Source organism: Platichthys flesus, chromosome 2 (genome assembly GCF_949316205.1).
Source record: "Platichthys flesus chromosome 2, fPlaFle2.1, whole genome shotgun sequence".
In the NCBI taxonomy this organism is placed as follows: Eukaryota; Metazoa; Chordata; class Actinopteri; order Pleuronectiformes; family Pleuronectidae; genus Platichthys; species Platichthys flesus.
Genome location: NC_084946.1, coordinates 21,057,768 through 21,063,767, shown reverse-complemented (window position 1 = coordinate 21,063,767; position 6,000 = coordinate 21,057,768). Strand labels below are relative to the sequence as shown.

Here is a 6,000-nt window from a genome sequence, read left to right as displayed (position 1 = left end):
GGCTTCACTTTGGGGGAGCAGGTAAATCATCAAACTTTTGCTTTTAATTTGCAGCCAAATTTCTGAAGAAGAAGCAGTTGCTGTAGTTTATCAGAGGACATAGAAGAAGACATGAACAACTGGGTCCACAGTATGACTGTTAGCCCGCTGCCCCCCCCCCAACACTGATTGTTACAGAGCACAGATATTGAATTTATTGTGTCCAAATCGCACCAAATTGGAAAATATTCATGTCAAGTGCGTAACTGATAAGATAAACAGCTCTTGAGATATAGCTTGGAACACCCCTTCAAGTCGGAACTTCGACCCGGAAGGTCAGAAGAACCTCACCACCCCTGACTTCGTAATCCAAGATGGCCCCTCCATATATCAACGGTGGTGAAAGCTATTGCTTTTGCTGTTTATTAACACGTTTTACTGCTGTGTAAGTCTGCCTGAAACACAGCGTAATGCTTCATTATGACCTGTTTTTTATAACAGTGGCTCGCTGGATATCCTAAACACTGTTCCTGGTCAACTGGAAACGCAATCAACTGGGATTATCTGAAGTGTAATGGGACGCGGCATTAGTACATAGATTAATCTATCTACGGGGACCCCCGTGCCGGGCCCCTCTTGGTGCACTCCTGCATCTTCACTGTGGTTGTACCCGCCCCTGTGTCTCCTCCTCCTGGTGAGCCCCGCCCCCCAAGGAGTGAGAGAGGAGAGAGACGCTGCAGACACACACACACACACAGAGTTACTCATACTCTCTTACACACACACACACACACACACACACTGTTACACATAGTTACACACACACTCTAAGCGTTTCTCCGCAGCTCGGCCGTGTCTGTACTAACGGGACAAGTTGGAACCTCCGGGGTCTCGCAGGCGGCTCCTCGCTTCTCTCTCGGAGGTGAGTGCCCACATCCAGGCGGGTTGACAGTGTGTTTGCCGGAGGGTCAGTGAGTGAGTGAGGGGTCGCGACTCATCGAAGGGGGAAGACGGAGGTTTTTTCCCTTTTCTCTCAGCGGAGGGAGAGAAGCGGCGGCAGCGGGCAGGAGGAGAGAGGCATGTCCGGCGCTTGTTGGAGCCGGAGCGGCCGGAGCTAGCCGACTTTCAGCGGCTCAACAAGCCGCGGGTTCGACCGTTGTTTCCTGGCGCTGCTTGAAAAATACAAATCCAGCCGCTCGGTGGGAGATTAGCTTCAACGTCCTCCCCGGGATGTTTCCACGTTCCACCGCTGCCCTGCTGGCTCGTCCTCCCGCTGCTGGGACACTTGGACCCAGTTTGAAACGGGTGGAGGGTTTCCTGTAGTTTGTGTAGTAAGCGACTCGAGCCGCCTCCACCGTGCACGATGAGGGGTTCAGGCTCCCGAGGAGGAGCAGTTGTCTGATTTGGAAAGTTTTCAATGGGAAATTTGCAAACACCTTCATTTCCCCTCGTTTTCTCTACGTGCAACGTGTTTGATTTCATGGCTCCGATGCTGGAAATGTGAGTTTTTAAAGCCTTTTTACATTTTTTTTTTCAATATGGCAGTTTCATGTTTATTGTATCCTGAAGTAATCTGGTCATTGGTCAAACAGATCTATGAATCCTTCATTCAGCATCAGAAAATGGAGAAACATGCCTATTTTAGCTGTAATTTCCCAGAGCAGAAGTTCAAACCTTTATTGTTTTGCACAGCAAACTGTCAAAACATTTCATTTAAAATGATAAATGATGGAAAAGATAGAAAAGCAACATATGGGACGATAGGAGCAGAACATATTTGATATGTTTGTTATAACGATAATGACCATATATCATAATTTCATGATTTAAACAGTTGTTGCAGTCCTTGCACCAATGATATTCAGTTATCAATAAGGCAAAGTAACATTTGAGTTAGCAGGAGTCAGCAATACCATCCGAGGGCTCTGACTTGATAATGATGGATTTCATGAACACTACAATTCCCTGATCCACCACTTGAAGGGTGGGATTCATCACTGTTACCAAAAATGCCTGAAAACTGGGAAAGGACCAGCGTTTCTATCATGGTCCACTGTGACAATATGGTGAAAGTATTTGGCTTGTTATAAGTTCATTATCAAAACTGATTAATCTTTTTGATTGAAGTACCAGTTGATTATTTAATCAATTAACCACACGCTTCAGTTTAACAGCGAGTGTTGATTCCAGTTTAATCTCTCCCAGGGTCCAATGGGAAGGTTTGGTCCAGTTCACAAACCCAAAGATGATTTAATCTACAATAAAATAGAGATGAGCAGGAATTGCTCAGATTTTAAAAGCCTGAAGCATTAAAATGACTCATATTATCAATTGTATCATTCCTATAATGAGCCACATCAAGAATCTATGAGATTGTTAGAATCCCAATGACGACAGATCTGTACCATGAGGGTTCCAGTCTCTTCTTGTGCTGCCCTCATTCCCTGTCTCATATTCACACACCAACACACACCACCATCAGTGGCTGTGTTGTTCTCACTTGGTGCCAGATGCAGACTTGGTTGAGGTAGGTGTCTGACAGTGTTGGCCTTTAAATGTTTTATGTGTGGAGACGTCCTGAGCGCTTTCCTCCTGCTGGTTCTCTCAGAATCGGCACCGCCTGTCAGCTCACATTAGAAAAGGGCTGTTAAAGAGAGGGACATCTGCGACACACACACACAACGCTGTATTTACACATTCATAGACATTACAAAGGGGGAGTGTATCTGTGCATACACCTAGATTGTATTTGTGTGACAGCTTTAAGACACTTTGTGCTGTGCACCTTATCTCCTATAAACAAAGTTCAGGGCTGAACCAAACACTATAGAGTTTTGTTGTAGTTTTGACTCGTGATAAACTAAACCCATAAGTCACTTCAGCCTCTGGCTCTTTACATGTGATCTGTGCTCATTCTAAGATGGGGTTCAGCGGCAAAGTGAACCAAAGGTTTGACACCAATGTGTCGTGCATCGCCAGTAAGGCCTGGGGAATTTAAAAAGAGAACATCAAGCTTAGCAAAGACTGTTTTGGCAAGGAGGCAGAGTTAAAAAATAAATTTCCATGTTCAAGGAGTGTTTGGGCGGATGAAACGTTTTCTTCATTTGCTACATGTTGCTCCCAGGTTGTGTCGCAGGCGGTTTCTTGTCACTGGTTGTGCCAACAAAACAAAGACAAACTTAAAACTGCTTTGAGGTTCAGCATCTTTGTTCTCTCCAGAGGAAAACAGGGCTTCAGTTGCAAAGGGTTTCTGCCACTGATCATCTGTAGAGAGCAGTGCTGCCTCAAAATGATAAACTGCAGGTAGAGCTTCAACAATTAGTTGATTAATAGTCAACTGGCAGAAAAGAGATTAATCGGTTGTCGTTTCAAACAAAAATATCGAATATGCGCTGCTAGCTAATGCCTTCCTTCGTCATACATAATAAATTGATTATCGTTGGATTGGTGTCTGCCGTTGAGACAAAACAGGGCATCTGAATGTGTCACTTTGGTCTATGAGAAATTATAACATGTTTTTTATCTATTTTCTGACATTTTAGTGACAAAATTATTAATCGATAACAAATAGTTTTGACTAAAATTGACTGACTCCACTGACTTGAGCTGAAAGCTTAAGAACTATTGAGCTCTGCTGATTCTTTTATTCTCAAAATGTCAATATGATACATTCAGATGGTATTGTAAGCCGTCAGCAAATATGTCTGTCACATCAGTTATACAACAAATAAGTCGGTTGACAAATGCAACAATTATATTAAGTAATGATTAATCTTCTAGGTCATTTTTCAAACAAGAAAAGACCCAAAGACTCTTTCCAGCTTCTCATTTGTATGGGATTTGCTGCTTTCATATTTCTTGCGTGACAGTAAACTCAATATATTTAGGATTTGCAATCTTGCGACATGGAGTTATGCTTCAGGAAATTTGTGCTAGATTGAAAACTCTTTATTGAAACTCGTCGTTGCATTAGGGATTTGTTTATTGCACATGCAGTTAAGCTGGATATTTGGGGAAATTATGCACAGTAACTAATGTTTTTTCCCCAATGTATTTCTTTTTATTTCTTTTTTTGTCCAGTATTAATACACAGACATCAACACACACATACTTTACATATAAACAATACACTGCTTCACATTAAAACCAACAGTTCCTCTGGTTTCTCAGATGATCAGACAGTTGGATGTTTTCAGTGTTATGACAAAATAATATTCCCCTGAGTGTCTGAGCAGCCCCAGCGGTTTCCTTCACTTCTCCCTCTTCACTGATAAGCTGCCTCTGTAATATATTCTGGGCAGTTTTGTGCAGAAACTGATGTTTAATTATTTCTACACGGTGATTTGGCCGTTGCTAATAAAAACGCTGAAACCGGAGCAGCCTCGGAGGCACACGAAAAAAATAACCGGCTTTACTTTAGCCTTAAATACAACCAGGAATGAAGCAGTGCACCGTCTGTAACTGACATCAAAGTCATGTCAACACAGTCACCACCACCAAGTACTGTCTACAATTCGTAATATAATTTTTCCCCGCTTTACTAGTCCTCATGGAATGTCTATTTGTTATGATTTGAGTTGGAAATCTGTTTGTTGACCCCCTGTGCCTAAGGTGTCCTCTCTGAGCCATGCTGGATAGCACTGTGCTTGCCTGCTATTGAAAAGGGATTATACTAGATAAGCGATCTGATTACAGCGAGCAACTGGGCACTGCCTGCTAATCTGTGGTCTTAATACGGAGACAGGCAAATCTCAGGGCAGCTATCAAGGCTACTTAGAGGCCCTTTGAGTTCACTGTCACATTTGGTCCACTTGGGCATTTGTGATAAACTCTAATCGTTGATTTAGAAGTGTTGGTTTTGTAGATCTTGAGAGTTTATATTTTTGTATAGTGGCTGAGTTGAAATTGTTAATTATTTTGTTTCCCAAAAATATGTGAGGCAAAGAGAAACTGTTCAAAATTAGAGGCACCAAGAAAACAGGCAAGTTGTCAAAAATGAGAAGGTGGAACCACAAAATGTTTGCCTTTGAATAATCCCAGTGGTGGTATGACGCAGTTTACTGCAAAATAAAAAGACACCTAATTAAAACAAGTGGGTGTCTAAATTATAGTATGCTCTGTGTCCCTGGAGTGGGGGGTTTTGGCCTGAAGGGATACTTAAGTGATCAGTAGACGTAATGCTGGATCCCCTGCTGATGGATGCTGGGATATCCTCATGTGACCCCTCACCGAGAGGATAAAACCACAAACATCATTGATTGTAGAGAAGAGCTTTGGTGCCATGCCATCTCAGTCGATCCGTCCTGTAAGTGTGTTTGTAAGGATTTTAATTTGCAGATGATCTTTGCCCAGATAAATCAATTTGCATTCAAATGGGATTTTTAAGGTTTCAGGTACATGTTTAAGGCTCAAGTCTTCCCTCTTCTTATGTCTCAGTTGCTGTTACGGAGGGATCACCATAGAGGCAATTCATCTTAATGAAGGTGCTGACCGATTGCACACCATCTTTACAGAACTACCGAATAGGAAATCAATGGTAGTTGAACCTTTCCTCTTTATTTATTTTTATATTTCACTTTGACCAAAAACTGTGGCCACATTCATTTAGTGGTTGGTGATGTGATGAAGGTGTATTCAGAAAGGGCAGTCGCTTTATTTTTTCAGACTTTGTTATGTTGCAGCCTCATGCTAAATAATTCATCTTTTTCCTCATCAGTCTACACTCAATAGACTCAATAGTTAGAAAACAGAAACACCTCTGGCGGTGATGACAGTTTTGCAAACTTGGAGTTGAAGATTCTCTGCCATTTCGTCTCTGCACATCCTCTCAAGCTCTGTCAGGTTGAAAGGGGATCACTAGTGGTCAGCTTTTATCAGGTCTCTCACTCGAGGAAATACACAGAGGCATCTCAACGGTGCTCCTGTGGATGTATCATTAGAATGACTGTCCAGTTGGAAGAAGAACCTTGGTCAGACGTCCTGGATGCTCTGAACCAGGTTTTCATTGAGAATATCTCTGTA

General features: G+C 42.4%; 1 protein-coding gene across 1 annotated transcript in view; it reads left to right on the top strand.

Moving 5' to 3' along the window:
- Positions 1-763: 763 nt before the first annotated feature.
- ppp1r16b (protein phosphatase 1, regulatory subunit 16B) overlaps positions 764-6,000 on the top strand; it is a 71,850-nt gene continuing 66,613 nt past the window's right edge. The window contains exon 1 of the mRNA XM_062405635.1: positions 764-901. The gene's annotated coding sequence lies outside the window, so the exon portion shown is untranslated. The remainder of the gene's footprint in view (positions 902-6,000) is intronic.